The sequence below is a fragment of the Octopus sinensis genome, linkage group LG1 (genome assembly GCF_006345805.1).
Source record: "Octopus sinensis linkage group LG1, ASM634580v1, whole genome shotgun sequence".
Classification (NCBI taxonomy): Eukaryota; Metazoa; Mollusca; class Cephalopoda; order Octopoda; family Octopodidae; genus Octopus; species Octopus sinensis.
This window is the reverse complement of record NC_042997.1, coordinates 163,040,649-163,058,703: the sequence shown is the minus strand read 5'-3', so window position 1 is coordinate 163,058,703 and position 18,055 is coordinate 163,040,649. Positions and strand designations below refer to the sequence as shown.

Sequence of the window (18,055 nt, the reverse complement as noted above, 5' to 3'; positions counted from 1 at the left end):
TTGAAATATGTATGGCCAGTGTCAGTGACACGTGAAAGACACCCAGTATGTTGTGGTGTGGTTGGTTTTAGGAAGGGCATCTGGCTGTACAAACCAGCTCCAGTCAAACAATCTGATGCATACCAGCATGGAAAATGGATGCTAAATGATGATGATAGACATAGGAATGGCTGTGTGGTTAACAAGCTTGTTTTGCAACCACATAGTTTCAAGTTCAGGCCCATTGCACAGCACCTTAAGCAAGTGTCTCCTACTGTAGCCCTGGGTCAACCAATGCCTTGTGAGTGAATTTGGTTGTCAGAAATTGTGTGGAAACCTATTTTGTGTGTGTTGTTGATGTCATAAGAATTTATAGACTTCTGAGAGAACATGGAATAATTCTTTTTTGGAATTGGTTCTTGAAATAATAGCATGTAATTAGATGTAGGAGTGGCTGTGTGGTAAGTAGCTTGCTTACGAACCAAATGGTTCCAGGTTCAGTCCCACTGCATGACATCACGGGCAAGTGTCTTCTACTTTAGCCTCGGGCCGACCAAAGCCTCGTGAGTGGATTTGGTAGACGGAAACTGAAAGAAGCCTGTTGTATATATGTATATATATATATATGTGTATGTTTGTGTGTTGTGTTTGTCGTCCCCCCAACATCGCTTGACAACCGATGCTGGTTTGTTTACGTCTCCGTAACTTAGCAGTTCGGCAAAAGAGACCGATAGAATAAGTACTAGGCTTACAAAGAATAAGTCCTGGGGTCGATTTCCTCGACTAAAGGTGGTGCTCCAGCATGGCCACAGTCAAATGACTGAAACAAGTAAATGAGTAAATGTGAGAGAGAGAATGAGTAAACATTGGGTTGTAAAACCCTTTTTCGATAGAAAATGTTGATTATGTAGTTTAAGAACAAGTTCCAACAAAAAAATGTACGTGTTTGTGTGTTTTTGTGTTTGTTCTCCTGCATTGCTGAACAACTGGTGTTGGTTTATTTGTGTTCTTGTAGCTTAGCAGTTTCTCAAAAGGGACTGATATAAGTACCAGGCTTAAAATATTAAGTACTGGGGTTGATTTGTTTTTATAAAACTCAAGGTGGTCCCCCAATGTGGTTGCAGTCCAATGACTGAAACCAGTTAAAAAAGATTTAATGAACATGATTGATGACATTCTCATTTAGCTGTATACTTTATTAATTTCATAAAGAAAAAAAAAAGTATAGTGATTAACTTGTTAATCAGTCAACTGGATGTCCTTGTTCTTGAGTCATATTGATATTGATTGGTGTTCAGAAAAGCAGAAAACTCTTTTTTCCAATCAGTTGTAAGAATGTATGAATTTTTGCTTCAGGTTTAAGTTAGTGTGGGAAATGTAAAATGAATAGAAAGAGGGTGGGGGAAATAACTCCTTTTAGATCAAATGTAAATGTGTTAATAAACTAGGGATGAGTCTACAATTGAGAGAAATTCTGAAGTTCATCAGTTTAAAAAAAAATAATTTGTTGTTGTTGCTAGTTAAATGGTTACGCATCATTTCGTTTCTTAAAGCAAAATTGCAAATAAAGATTGAAATGTGTTTTGGTTTTATTTCAATTGGGTGTGTCTCTCAGAAGCCTTTTTTCTGCTTAAATGAATCATTTATAGGCAAAGTGGTTTGTTGAGTGAATATAATATTTCCAACTTTCAGTTATTTTCTGTATGATTCCTATGTCAGGAAAAAGTATTTTATTGTGAATTTATTTTTGAATTTGGAATTTTCCTCTCATTTCAGAGAGAAACAGCTGTTTAGCATTATCTAGCAAATCGATCAATATTGTGTTAGAAAAACTAGTTTTGCTCCATTGATTTCCCTGATATTCTTTGTTTTATACTATGTATTAACAAATCTTACTATGTTTAGGAGGTCTTTCATTACTATTTTTTTTTCTCATATTCTAATTTTAGTTATCCTTTGATTTTATTATACCTTCTTAATAAGAGAGATGTAATGCAGAAGTATTATTTACTGGCAATAGACAGGGTGTTGTGTTTTAGTACAAATCAGCCTCGACCAAGCTAACCTATGATCACAGTAAGCATTTCAATCACAACCACTCTCATCTTTTTAGGGTATACTGCACTGCATGATCTAAGGTGTCCTTCACTTATTGTAGGGAAATTTGGCTGCTGTTTCTAACAGGGTAAGCAACTGCATCTGTGTGGTTCTTCATCAGCTTGTGATAGAGAAGCTGTTAACCAATGTCTCTTTGCTGTTCAATAACAAAAACAGATTTTTGTTTTTGTTGCATTTGGGAATGGTCATTTTGAACCTGAAAATATTCTCCTAAAAAATTATTTTGGGAAACTGTATTCCTAATATTTTTCAATGTATTTAACAGTGAAGCTTACCTAGCGTCAGTTAGATTGTCCAAGGCTATGATGTATGTGAAGTATTTACTGGTTGATGCTGCAGGTGCTGCTTAATATTGACTCATACAAAGTTTGGTGGAGATTGTATAAGGGTTAATGCAATGAGTCATTTTCAAAATTATTACATGTAAAGACTTTTCACTTACAAGGAACAAGCAACTAATGTTTAGTTAACAAGATATAGCAACATAGTATTTAATCTCATTTGAAGGTCGACATTTACTCATGTTTGCATTCTTAGTTTTATTATGTTTGTCTTTTTTTTCTATTATGTTTTTTTAAAGAAAAGATAGAATAAATTCTTGCTGGTGTATGTTTTTTTTTATTTGTAATCTTGACAAAATGGGATGTTTATAAATTTTAAAACTTGATTGAATCAATTCATATCCAAATAAATGCTTATATTGCTGCTTACTTAATTAATAATTAGTTTTCCCAAGTCACTCCTATTTTCAGTAGCTGTGAGTGAGTTTGCTCACTGTTTGGGATGGTTGTTTTCAGCTTGAACTGGTTTGTAAATTTATTCATATATATATATATATATATATATATATATATATATATATACTCACGTATATATATTTATACATGCATGTATATATACATGTAGATGTAGGTACGTACATATATGTTTGTATGTATGCATATATTTTATTTATTACACTATTGTATGACTGAGCACCCTTGCGTCGATTCGATTTGTTTCTTCTTCTCTAAGCTGGTCTTATATATATATATATATATATATATATATATATGTAATGGAATTATTGATTAAAAGGAAGAATTTGCAATGGCTAATTAAATTGAATTAGATATCAGCTTATTGAAAAGAAAATCAAGATTTTAAGCCCTATCACTGGTACTGCATTGTGACTAAAGAATACTTGCTGTTCTATTCTGATTGTGGGAGGATGAAGAAAAAAAGTGGGGTTTATGTTATTCTAAGTTTGGTGTATGCTGGTGAGCCCAAATTTCACATGGAATTGGATTTTGTATGGTTATGGGTTACTGGACAATTTCATGACCAGGAATTCAGAAGCATTTGATTTCTTGACTTTAAAGTCTAAAAATAACATTGATTTTTTGATACAGCCTTAGTAAGATGTATCATCATCATAGAATACGACTGGAAAGAAATTAACTAATGCCAGGGTAAAATTCTGACTGAATGAGTTTTGGTTTGTATATATTTGATGCAAAATTTCTAGAACCATATGATCAACACATTCTTTAAGAAAGTTGGCTTTTATCCTAGTAAAATATAAATTCATGATTTTTTACAACAGCAATTAACTATTATGTAGTATATTTTATTCAGTTTACTTTCTTTTGGTCTCTGTCATTTCATGAAGAACACTCAATGTTGTGCATTTTATAAAAAAATCAAATATTAATTGGTGAACTCATTGTTTTGATGTTTGAAAATTGTTTTAGCAAGCTAAGGAGTAGAAAATAGACATTTTTATTGTTCAGCACTACCATTTAGCTTATAAATCATTACTGACAGAATAGGAAGTTGACGCCACTAGAATGTTGGCAGTTTGTCAGTTTTTTGGCATTTTTTAAAAAACTATTTAAGTGTAAGTGCATGAACAGCAAACCCTATTATCTTTCTAACATCATTTTTTGCTTTACTGGCATGGACAGAATACAACATGTATCTCAATCATGTTTCAATATGATCAGTTTTGATCTGTTTATTTTTGCCCAATATCATCTCTGCTTTTAATTTTTATTTTTACTGAAAATTACCTATTACAAGGCCAGTCTTCTTTTGTTATCCTGCTTTCAATATTCATTTATCTTATTTATCTACAACAATAGTATACTCAACTTTCACATAGGCTTGGTCTTGATATCCATTTGCCTTTTCAATTTTTGTTTTTGTGCTGAACCTTCTTTTTAAGTTAACAGCACACCCAACAAAATAATTTTGTTTCTCTTTGCTTAGCATCACATTTCTTTCACATTTAATTTATCTTTTGTATCGAGGGAAAAAAAAACCCTTTTCCTTCATGTTAAATATTTCAATTCCTTGAACTTCTCACCTCATATCAAACACTGCTTGTAGCTCTAATATGTCACATCAGTAACAAAATTTTACTACTTTTACATTTCATAATCTTTGTTTCATGATGGCTTTTCTAGTGCATTTTCTGGTACACTTAGTTTTAGTTCAAGAATAACATTTTCCTGTACATCTCATTAGCCAAGCAATTTAGTATAAATTACTATCCTTGATGTTCACAGTAACACAAAAGTCCTGAAGCATTCCCAGTTTTTGTACTGAATTGCTATATATTTCACTTTCTGTAAGGTCCTTATAACTAATACAATAGATGGACTGATTCCATTTTTATTATTTGTTCTGCAATCCCTCAAAGTAGAAGTTTCATACTTATTTCTTTTCTGTCATTTATATTTATTTGTATATTAATACATACTTATGTGTAATGAAATCCTGGAAGAAATATCTTGTGTATAATACACACTAAATTTTCTTAATAATACATTGTGTAGAAAAAAGTGTTTAGTCAAATTTATTATAATTGCTATATAAAATATATTGGAAAAATCCATGTATACTAAATGAAACAAAAGGCACATTTGAAAGTGACCTTTGAATTTTACTAGTGTTGGTTGTAAAAGTGCCCTAGCTGTAAAGTCAAGATTCTCGAAAGGTTTGCTTTCTTGTTGGTAAAGTTGACACCTAACATTTTTAGCTGAAGAAATAGTTCCTCACTTTCTTATACATTAGTTTTTTTTTTGTATAACTCTAATCCTTCAGAAATTGTGAATGGCTTCAATTTGGATTTATTGTATAAGCATTTGTTGTTAGTCTTAAATCAGCCCTCATTGGACAGACTTATGACCAAAGACATTCCAAGTGTAACAAGCCTGTTTTTCTTTTTAATTGCCGTAAGGTATCCTGGTTCTTTGAGATATGGTTACTATTTCTTGCATGTTGGGTAACTGCATAGAGCTAGGATTGCCAAGAAGTTTTGTAGATTCATCAAAACCATAGGTAAGGTGTTAGAACAAAATTTATAAAGTAAAAATCTAAAGAGAAGAATTAGCTTGATGAAATCTATTGATGCTCACCTAATTAAATATTATTTGAGGCAGATAAGTTGCTAGAACGGCAGGAAGACTTAGTATGATAAAGTTAAATATAATTTTTGAATGACAGGCTTTATAAGTTGATAGCAGATAGTTTTACTTAGTCCGGCTTGATTCATATTAGTGTAGATAGGGTACTTCATTTATTGTGAAGTGTTATAAGTGTGTTTACATGTTAAATATTAAATTTTGGTTTCAAATTTTTGTTAGATCTGGTAAAGTATCACTCAATATAATGAAGATAATTTGATGTTATTTGTGTGGGAAGAAAAAAAAAAGAATCCATTTGTGTCTCAGATTCTGTTTTGCTCAACTATTTGTTGTTGACTTGTTGGTAAAGTTGACACCTAACATTTTTAGCTGAAGAAATAGTTCCTCACTTTCTTATACATTAGTTTTTTTTTTTTTGTATAACTCTAATCCTTCAGAAATTGTGAATGGCTTCAATTTGGATTTATTGTATAAGCATTTGTTGTTAGTCTTAAATCAGCCCTCATTGGACAGACTTATGACCAAAGACATTCCAAGTGTAACAAGCCTGTTTTTCTTTTTAATTGCCGTAAGGTATCCTGGTTCTTTGAGATATGGTTACTATTTCTTGCATGTTGGGTAACTGCATAGAGCTAGGATTGCCAAGAAGTTTTCCACACAGCATTAACTTGTGCTGTGTGGAAGCTGGCCACCATTAAGATATCTTAAAGCATTTACACTCTCTTATTTTATGTTAATGTTCTAGCTACCTTCTCAGATTCCAACCTGAACTAACTAACCATTAATCAATGTTAGTTGATACATTACTGGGGATCTGTATAAAGTATACAAAACTTTTATGTAATGTTTATATAAAAAGATGTCTGTTTAGACTTGGCTGAAAAAACACAAAAACAAGTTGAAATTACTTTACAAGATTATGGATGGTGCTGGCTTCTATATGCTGACAACAGTGTTCATAGTACCTGAATATATATATATGTATATATAATTTAATTTTTAATCAATTTTGGGTTGTCAATGAGTTTCGTAGCAGTTTAGGTATTTTGGGTAAATTTCTTGTATAACTATACAACCCTGTGGTAATGAAAGAGACAGCCAGCTCTGATGGAATAGAATGTAATGAGACTTAACTACCAATTCCATTAATTTACTGTTCTGAGTTATTGATCAAGCTTTTGGACTATTTACATCTCAAATGTGCTATAATAATGTGCATCTTTCATTTGGGTTGCTATGGATTAAGATCTTTGTAGTAACTATTCTAGTACAATGGAACACTAATTGAAACTGATATGTCACCTAGTTTACTGCACTAAATATCACTGAACTTTTGACTTACCACTACATTTCTTTATTAGTGCATGTGTATTTCCAAGTAGTGAGAACTTCTGGAATTGTTAACTCCCAGCTTTAACATGAACTCTTAACATCCTTGTTTTAGTGTTAAGTGACATTGTGTAATGTTTCTCCTTCCTACTTCAGCTCCTCTGCATCTCACACAAATCCACCTTCCTCAATACTGCATCCCTACTCAGTGAAAAAGTTTTGTCTGTCAAGTTACTTAGTAATCCAACTAGTGCTGATTCTACAAAAAAAAAAAGAAAAAAAAAAAGACATTCAATGCACTCTGTGATGTGGTTGGCATTAAGAAGGGCAACCAGATGTAAAAACCTTGCCAACACCTTCAGACTTGTTGGATTTTGTTGCATTGTCTAAACTACCGAACATGGACATTAAATAATGATGTTGTCAAGACACAGCAAATGTGGTTTGTGCAATGTCTTACAATGTTGGTATGAGCATTAAAATGTTAAGGTATGCTGATTTTAGATTTTCTGTTTAAAGAAATTGGTCCTATTTATATTATTTACTTAAATTTATAAGTGTTTGTGCATTTTGCAGAATTGTTAGTATGTTGGTCGAAGTGCTTAGCAGCATTTCACCTCTGTCTTTGTTTTGAGTTCAAATTCCACCAAGGTTGATTTGCTTTTCATCCTTTCGTGGTTGATGAAATAAGTATCAGTTATGCACTGGGGTTGATATAATCGACTAGCTCCCTCCCAAAAAGTTTCAGGCCTTGTGCTTATAGTAGAAAGGATTATTTACACCCAAGATATTGAACTATAATTTCAGTTAGCTTGATATTGCTTTCCTCTATATCTTTGGGATATTCAAAGTTAGTTTTAACTTTATTAACCCTTGTGTGGCCATATTTCTAATGAAATATATTGTTCTCATAGTTCAATAAAATTTTAAAAAACCCAAAATTTGGAATGATTTAAGAAGTAACTTTTTCATTATTAAGCTGGTGTTTGGACAAAAATGGTTGTTACATAAAATTATTGGAATTTTAATTGAAATATGAATACTTTAGAATGAGTAATTTTTATATTCATGAGAATGACAGACAATCTCAGGCAGGTTGGTTTATCAAGAGATTTAGGTTAGTATCCTTTGTTCCTCCCATTTTTGCCAAGTATTATTAGCTCTTGATAGAAACATATCAGTCCATTTAATAAATCCTCCATTAATTATTAGATAGGAGGACATTACCAACTGAACGGCTACTTTGCTCATGTGTTAGAGGTTGGGGTGGGAATAGCTAAAGTAGTCTGTCTGCAGGCTGTTGGCATTTCTGCTTCACTTGTTTTGCAGCATTTAGATTTATTTTTATTAAATGCCAATGCTGTTATCTACAGAAAAGTACTGCTGTCTTTAGCTGTTGACATGGAAGATAAGAACTAGTTTTTGTTCTGTGTTGTATTAGCTGTTAAGTAGATCTTATGTTGGCTAGCAATCAGCAGTCATAGTTGATACTTGTTGGTTGTTCCATAATTCCGTTTGGTTAAAACTGGAAGCAGAAGAAAGTCCTTTCTATTGTTAAAAGATAATTAGACTAACTTTCTGACCACTTGTAAACATGGCAATGGTTCAAAATTTGTATTCAGGAGGAAGCTTATATGATTATTCCGTTTCATTTATCAATATGTTAATTACCTTCATTAAATAAATATTAGTCTTTGTTAAAATATTAATATTTGTCATTATTTTGATTGCAATTTCATTTGCAAAAGAAAAGATTTCTCATAAGTTTTTAAAATAATGATTTTGCATATGATACCCCATTGGAATTTGGTGACAGAAGTGTAATATAAATGTCCAAGAAGGAATAAAACATTGGTGTTGAATAGGTGTTGGTTGCAAGACTGGAGTGACGGAGACCAGTGACAGTAAAATATCAAACCAGAAAAATAAATTAAACATTATTTTTAATCTACTATATTGCTCTAAAAAAATCAATTTAACTAGCAAATATTTTTTTTTATTTTCCAATTTAAACAGTTTCTAGTGAATCATATAATGTAGCTGACATAAGCTGTCTTCCTTTTTACTGTAACCTCAGTCAATTGAAGGGGTTTTGTCTTGCAATCTGGATGGTGACTTCACTAATGTTGGTGCCATGAAAAAGTGCCCAATATATGCTGTAAAGTGGTTGATGTGCAGAAGCTTCTCTAGCTGTAGAAACCATACCAAAGCATACACTAGACTATATGGTTTTGTGTTCAATCACACTGTACTGCATCTTAGGCAAGTGTTTTTTACTAGGACTCTGGGCTGATCAAAGCCTTGTGAGTAGATTTGATAGAAGAGAACTGAAAGAAATCTTTCTGTGTATGCGTGTGTCATGATCATCATTTAACATCTGTCTTTCATGCTGTGTGTGTGACTGCATGCTTGTTAACATATCCTCTGAATATTGCAAAATGTTTCATATTTGAATTTAGCACCATGTCACTGACAGGTTTAAATTAACGTTTTTTTTCTTGTTCTCCTACACCTCCTCTTCATTCAGTAACCCCTTTCCTAACCTTCAACTGCTCTTTCACCTCATTTTTGCTTTAGCTCAGTTCTCATTTCATTCTTTTTTCCATCTACCTCTCTCACCTACCACGCCCTGTCCACACACGAAGCTCCTGTGGTCTTGTGTTCCTTATCAGTTTTTCTAACTTAGAAGATGTAAACATCTATTGTCTGTTTTTAATTTCACTCCTGTCAACTTTTTCCTGGAGAAAAGCTCTGTCTGAAATAGATTTTCCACTCCCCGTGATAAGATCAGTGTTCTCTTTGTTAATTTTACAAAATAATACAAGTATTACCATTGCAGACCACCAATACCACTTTGGATTCTGCTTCATTTTATTGCGAGGGTGCATGGTTTAGTGGTTAAGGTTGTTGCACTCATGATCACTGGATTGTGGTTTCAGTTCCTAGACTTGGTAATGTGTTGTGTTCTTGAGCAAAACACTTCATCTCACATTGCTCTGCAATCACTTTGACACCTGACATGTGGTACACTGTGCACCTGTTCATGCAAAGTCAATTTGATGGTGGTGGTGGGGGGGGGGTGAGCTAATGTGTGGCATGAACATTTGATCAATATAAACAAATTATTTGTGTAGGTTAATTGGCAAAAGCTGAATGCTCGTACTTCGTCAGGAGAGTCCATCATGTGTATATATGCCATGATCGATCGTTAGCCACTACACACATTTTTTTCTCTCCTTGTTTCTTCTGTGTACCTTTCTGTAGAAGGGCGTAGGCTCGAAACGTAAAAGACTTTTCTATTCCTGAGCACTATACTAATACATCTGTTTGTTTTGTACACCACCTGTCTTTGTCTTTTGTTTTTTTTTGTAAACTTTCCCTATATATATATATATATATATATATATATATATATATATATATATACATACATACATACATACACACACACACACACACACACACACACATGCATACACAACTGTTTTTCATTTCCTGGATGTCCTTCTTGGAATGGCAAATATATTTCCATTTGTATTTATATTCTTTTTCTCATTTTTTATGGCATTTTATTAGAAGTCATTCAGAATGCCAAGAACAACTTCTCAAAATTCTAAAATGAAATAGTTACAAGAGCTGCAGCTCTTATTAAAAGTATGCAGTGGCATATTTTCAAAATAAAAGGGAGAATCATTTAAATAAATGGTTAGCACATCACTTATGGAAATGGATTAGTAGAATTGAAGTGTCGGATAAAATGTGTTATGGTATTATTTATTCATTTTCATTTTTCACAATCAGAGTTCAAATTTTTCCTTTCATCGTTGGTAGAATAAATATTGGCCTAGAATTGAGGCCAGTTAATCGTGTGTACATTTTACAACCAAATTTATTGCTTCTTTCTGGCAGTTATTTTTAGATTGAAATTTGATTTAGCAAATATACAAATTTAACCAGTGTGTGTTGATATATAGGTAGATATAAATCTCTTAGAGCTACCTATATTTATCTCCATCTGTCTCTTTCCTATTCTATCTGCCTCTCTACCTGCTACTTACCATTCTATCTATTAAGTCTCTAACCTCATCATGCGCACGCGCGCGCACACACACACACACACACACACACACACACACACACACACACACACACACACACCTGTGGTTAAAGAGGTTGTTTCACAGTCGCATTGGATCTGAGTTTAATCCTACTGCATATCAGCTTGAGCAATTGTCTTTTACTTTAATCCACCGGAAGCCAGTTTCCATCTACACTTCTGTCCATTTCTGCTGAAATTTATTGTTTTTGTTTTAATTAATTCTGAAAATGATGAATTTAGTAAAATGGTTTGATCATTACGAAGCTGAAGGAAGTTTATATCTTAGAATCAGGGAGGATCTGAGGCAGGTTGATATCAAAAGGGCTAAGAAGTTATTATTTTCTGAGTATAATTTATGGAAGCGTTTTCTCATTTAGCCATTTTGGCTTCATTTGAACTTTCCTTTAAGATTTTTTTTAAAAAATTCATTTCACTGTGAAATTAAAGAAATAGTGTAAATTCCATCTTCCACCCCCTCTCTCACTCTATCTCTACTCCCTCCATCTCCTCCTTCCCATCATCTTCCCCCCTTGACTTTGTGGTCAATGGGGGTATTTGTTGACCTTGTAACCAGATTTTGCCACTTCTCTCTGTCTTCTATAACCCGGGCAATGATTTTCATTGTTATGATGTAAAAAATGAGTTGCAAAGTGTTAGTGATTTAAATAAAAATTTATTTTAATATTATTTTTTTTTCCTCAACATTATACCAATTTTCTTATATCACGCCGCTTACTGTTGCATTTTATTTTATTTAATTTTATTTTTCAAAGTAGCACTTCTTAAGTAAATTATTTTTAAATTTATGAAATGTGCTGTTGTTACTAAAAAGTTAACCAATAAGATTGACTGGAGATAGTATTATTAGAAGAACCTGGATGAGAGCTAGTGTGGAAAATTCTATTAAAACAGTAACTTATGAAATCCTAGGATGAAGCAGAGCATTATTCTTGATAGTTTTGCATGTCTGATAGCTTATCAGTACAAGAATCTGTATGTATTAATACCTTATTCTTTAGACAGGATGGAGTGGTGGTGGTAGAGGAGGAGGGGAAGTGTTAATTTGGTTCTCAGTAATTTATAAATAGTTAATATTTTCTTTCAGCTGAATTATATGTTAGGTGCAATCATAGCTGTGTGGTTAAGAAGCTTACTTTGTAATTATGGTTTTGGGTTCAATCCAACTGCATGGCACTTTGGACAGGTGTCTTTAATAACCGTGGGTTAACCAATGCTTTGGGAGTGAAGTTTGATAGGTGAAAATCATATGTATGCCTGGTGTGTGTGTGTGTGCGCGTTTATGCTTGCGTGTGTGTACTTGCTTGTGTGTGTGTGTGTGTGCGTGCGTGTGTGTGTTTGTGCAGCACTGATGTTTATATCCCACATGTAGATATATATTCTGCACCTCGCTGGTTTGACGTGTAAAGACCAGTAGATTAAAGGACTTGCCCTGGAAAACAAATATGAGTTAGCACAAAGAAAATTTTCTAGCTTTAGAATATTGCCTCAAAAAGTTTTGTCCTATATATGCCTGCATGGAAAAATGAATGAACTACTATTCATGTTTGAAGTCATTTTCAAAACTTTGAAGAATATTTAGCTAAAGGGACATAGTACACTTTGAGGAAAACACATTGTATGTTCTGTTTGGCCAAACCTCTATCTACACGAGCTTTTCTTCACTTTTAGATAACCCTTCCATAAGCTTACATGAACAGTATAGTTCCATTTCAAAACTGGTGATTAAAAATGTATCAAACATTTTTCAATGGAGGAAAATACATAATAGTATATATAGGTAAATATATACTATTATATATTAAGATAGGGCTCTTATCATCATCGGTATTATCAGATTTTGATGAAAAAGGAACTCACCAACCTCTGAACACCATGCTTTTTGCAAGTCTTCAGAAGATGGTGAGTTCAGTATTGATGATATTTGTCTCGAACTTCTGTTAATTGATACTTATAGGTAAGGTGTGGTTTAGAAGAAGTTTTAGATGTAGCTCTGGGAAGGAAAGATTAAGTGTTTAATATAGATGTGGATTCGCAGGTTCTAGTGCCATGTAAAATGCACCCACTCCACTCTGTAAAGTGGTTGGTATAGGAAGAGCATCCAGCCGTAAAAATAAAAACAATGCCAAAATAGACTGTTCCAGTGCTGGTACCACATGCAAAGCACTCAGTCTACTATATGGTTGGTGTTAGGAAGGCCATCATAAAAACCATGCCAAAACAGACCTCGCTGGTGCTTGTGCCATGTAAAAAACATCCAGTCCACTCTGCAGACTGGTTGGCATTAGGAAGAGCATCTCACTGTAGAAATGAAAAAATACCATGCCTAAACAGACCGTACTGGTGCCATGTGAAAAGCACCTAGTCCACTCTACTAAATGGTTGGCATTAGGAAGACCATCTAGCTGTGAAAATCATGCCAGAATAGATCTTGCTGGTGCTGGTGTAACATGAAAAGCCCCCAACCCACTCTGTGAAGTGAATGGAATGAGGAAGGGTATCCAATTGTGAAAACCATGCCAAAACAGACCTCACCAATGCTGGTGCTATGTAAAAAGCACCCAGTCCACTGTGTAAAGTGGTTGGCATTAAGAAGGGCATCCAGCCATGAAAACCATGCCAAAACAGACTGTGGAACTTTGTGCAGTGCTCTGGTTTGCCATCTCCTATCAGACTGTTCAACCCATGCCAGCATGGAAAACAGATGTTAAACGATGTGAAATGAGATATAGTAGTGATAATGGTTGGGAGAGAGCGAGATAGGATAATTGGTTGGGTTTTGATAAAGGTGGTGCATAAGTTGTTAGTTAAGTAGCTGTTGTAATAATTTTTGGAATACGCAGTATACAGGTTGCATTGTTAGTAGTTAGTTATAACATGCTATTGAATGAAGGTTTGATAATCACACACAACATATTTTAGATTTGATCAAAAACATGTGTAAATATGTGAACTTCCTCGACCTTAAATGTGTAAACAGTATTCTAAGGTGGGACAGCAACTATTTGATATTGAGGTATTTTATGACCATGAGGTGGAAGCCTAGCCTTTATATACAATATTGGCTCTGTTATAATTGTGTGGTTGCCACAAAATGATATAAGATATTGTGAGGTATAACATTTGTAAAGTTTGTGAAGGTTTTAATTGTTTTGATGTGTATGGAAGGTGTAGTGTTTCAGATATTTTCTTGGTTGCATTTTGACAATTGTTACTGGGGAATGAAAGAAGAGTAGCTTCATTTCTGTAGGAGTTCTTTTGGAGTGGCTGTGATAAGGTAATGTGTATACAGAAAGAAGTGTGTTGGAAACAAAGCTGAATCTTGAGGTACAATAGAGTTGATAGGATATGAGACGCAGAAAGAACCCCCACTAATATATGCTGTGTGTCTGATTATAAGCTTCTGAACTAAGAGCTGAGAGGAAGTTGGCTGGCAACTTGGCTTCAAAGGCTGTTTATACCAGACATGATTGAAGTCTTTACCTTCGTTGAAATTTACAATACCATTGTTTTCAGTGAATCTTTAGAAAAACTGGCTATAAGAAGTGATACTAGTGGTTACTTAGGAGGGGGGAAAAATTTAAGGTGAGAAAGGAAGTGGCCATTTACTATAGTTTCCATCACTTTTGAGGTAATGGAATTGATGGCATTAGGTTGAGTGAAGTGATGTTAGAGGATCGAAAGTGCGATTCAAGGTGAATGAAAAGGGATGAAGCTCAGAAATTAGAAAGTAAAAGTAAACAGATGTAATACCCCAAGCTAAGTAAAGTGTAAAAGTGGAGTTTAAAGGAAGCAGGTCAAGTAGAGGAAGCCAGAGACAACCACCATGCCTAGAGAAGGGTATTTGTTTACAAAGACTTTCATTCAATACTCTTAATTTAGAGTGACCGAATTTTTGTAGTAGTAGTGAAACTGATTCTAGATATATTTATAGTAACAAAGGATATATATAAATTTATACACATACACCCATTCAGGTACACACATAGTGTATTGGGAAAGAACATGTTTGCATATATATAATTCTGTTAAATGGGTCTGTCCATTCATATGCATGTGTATATATATACACACACACAGCGAAACGCAAGTATGAGTAAATGCACCCATACATACATGTGCATTATATAGATATAAAGTATTCTTAATTGAAAGAACAGAAAGGAAGCAGAGACTAAAAAGTGATGAAGGTTGAAGTAGTAAAAATGTTTTATGAGGTTGTTTGTTGTTAAATGACTATCGAGCTTTAAAAAGCCAAGTTTAGTATTACACAGTCAAAATTGTATTTATGTTAAACTAAAATGTTAACTGTAGTTCAAATAAACATGTAAATAATTATCATGGCATTGAATTTTGTGTATTATTCTTAACTTGGTGTGTAAATTGCTTTTCTAAATAATGCTTTTTATTGAGAATTATAGGGGAACACTGGAAATGAATTTATAGGGTGCTTTATGAATTTTGGGGCTACACGGTGCTTGGAAACTTCTGCATAAATTAATTTTTCAAAATTGATAGTTAACTGGAGTAAACAAAGTTAGAAATTAAATCTTAAACAGTCTGTCTGTTTAATGACTGGGCATCTTGTTGGTTCTTTGTTTATTGTAATTATTATGTTTTTATAATGGATAAAGAAACAGCTTAGAAAATTAGGTGAGGTGGGGGTAACAAAATCTGAAATTTTGTATGTAGTTGTATACTATACTGTTTTACAGTGTTCTTTGTTTTACATGGTGAGTAAATGTGTGTTTGTCTGTAAATATGAGGACAGAACAAGGTGTAGTATAATGTACAATATGTTTAGATATCTTGTGTTGCTGTGGGGAAAGAGCTTAAGAAATTACCTGTTCTACTTATTTATTTTGTTTATAAAGCAACAATGGCTTCTTTAATGAAATTGTTGACTTGTCTCAATTTTAGAATATAACGTTTCTGCCCTTCACCTTTCTTTGGTTGCTCCTGACAACTGTTTATATAGATTCTGTTTTTACTGCCACACCCAGTACAATTCCTGTTTTTGCAGTCAGCCAAGGAACTAGCCATATTGGATTTTAGAGCTGTAATTTTCTAACAAATGGAAACCATATCTGTGAAAGCATAATCATTTGAAAATGTGTTAAAATTTTATTGAATTTTCCTTATGAAAAAATTGTATTTTGCATTATGAAAATAAGCTATTTTATTTTAGAAACTATTTTGATGACGACTCTTTATGATAATGATGGTAATGAAAAATATTAAAAGGATGGGGAATTTGCTATATTTGTTGGGATAATGTTACTGTTCAGAGTTTGGTTACTCTAACTATATTCGTCTTTAAGGATATCTTGTGTTTTCTCTGTGAAGAATTGTGTTGCTTAAGCTGGGATTGTGTGTGTATTGGGGAAAAGTGAATATACTTAACAATTTGGCACTTTTAACACTCAATAATTGAATGAATTATTATCACCATTTTATGTTTGCCTTCCATCATTTTATGTCGGCATGGATTGGATGGTACAACAGGATCTGATTAGTCAGAGGGTCATGTTGTGCACCAATGTCTCAATTTTGGTGTGGTTTCTATAGCTGGATACCCTTTCTAACAACCACTATCCACTTTACAGTGTACTGGATGCACTATTTATAGTGTCTGTACTAGTGAGGGTATCTCTCCCTTAGCAAGGCTATAGGGTCCTCTCAACACACACACACATGCTAGGCTTCTTTCAGTTTCTGTCTACCATATTCACTCTCAAACCATTGGTTGACCAGGGGTTTATCGTAGATATTTAATAAAGGTGCCATACAGTGGGATTGAACTCCTAACATGGTTGGGAAGCAAACTTAACCACACAGCCATGCCTTTGCCTATGTTGTAGTGTATAATAATTTTATAATTACTATCCCTACAAAGAAAATAAATTCCTCTAAATCTTTTCAATATCCATTTTTTTTTCATAATCTTCAGTCAGTATTATATAGTTGGTTGTTAAAATAACCTTTAAAATAGAATAAGATTTTTAACAATACAAAACAACATATTGTATGGCGCAGTGAGCAGATACAGTATGGGGATAACCAACTGAGAGATTGGGATTTCATGCCCTATCACTGACTCTGTATTGTGTCTAAGGCCAAGACATTTGCTTTCCAGATTGTTTTAGATGGCTGGTAACTAGTACTATAATGTAGGTACCATTCCAAACAGTGATACTCTTGTAAATTAGGAGTGTTTTGTAAGCATTCAGTGTTGGTTCAAGTAAAACAAAAAGATTTTGGATTTTGAGTCAAAGGTAATTAAAAGAAGCCCAGTGTTTAGATTTATAAATTACAAAGAGAAAAGTATATATTTGTTATTGGCTGTGTGTATTTATTTATGGTGTTTTACTTTTACAGTTCTTTTTTATTTTTATTAATTAAATTTTTTTTTTTTAAGAGCCAAATCCTTCAGTGGTTTAGTTTCTCTCTGCTACTACATTCAGACTCAGGCTTTACTTAAGGACTGTGCAGAACAGCTAATGTACAACAGACCATATCGATAAATTCATGATGTACAGGCAAGAATTACTAAAGGAAATATGTCTGCCTCAATCACAAAAATAGTTTGTCTCAGCCTCCCACTCCTTCTCTCTTTCTCTCTCTCTCTCTCTCTCTCTCTCTCTCTCTCTCTCTTGTAGTCTATCCTTTTCATTAAGGTTGTTCCAAGAATTAGGCTTGTTTAATAATTACCTTTGTTTCATTTCATTAATCCCATCCTTCCCATTACCAATTCTTATGATTGTTTAGCTTCAGTAACTAAATTGTATTTCATGAGTGGTGTAAAATATAACTGTCATGTCACATCTGTTGTCACAAGAATATGAATTCTGAGATGCTCTACTAATTTCTTAGTTATTTTTTTTTTTTTGTAACTTATTTAGTATCTTTCATAATACTAATTTTTTTTTTTTACCTCTTTTCTTGAATTTCATTTACATTATTGCTGGAAAATGTTGTTTTTTTCTTTAGCCTTTACTGTATCATACTCTGACGAGTATTTGTAAAACCTGTTACCAATGGTAACTTTCCTGAAATGCTAGCTGCTAGATGTTTCATGTTTGGTTTCAATAATTTTATTCTG

The 18,055-nt window shown here is 33.3% G+C and overlaps 1 protein-coding gene across 8 annotated transcripts in view; it reads left to right on the top strand.

The window, feature by feature from the left end:
• Nucleotides 1–18,055, top strand: part of LOC115217012 (ras-specific guanine nucleotide-releasing factor RalGPS1) — a 224,100-nt gene that overhangs the window by 126,789 nt on the left and 79,256 nt on the right. The gene's annotated exons all lie outside the window — the stretch shown is intronic.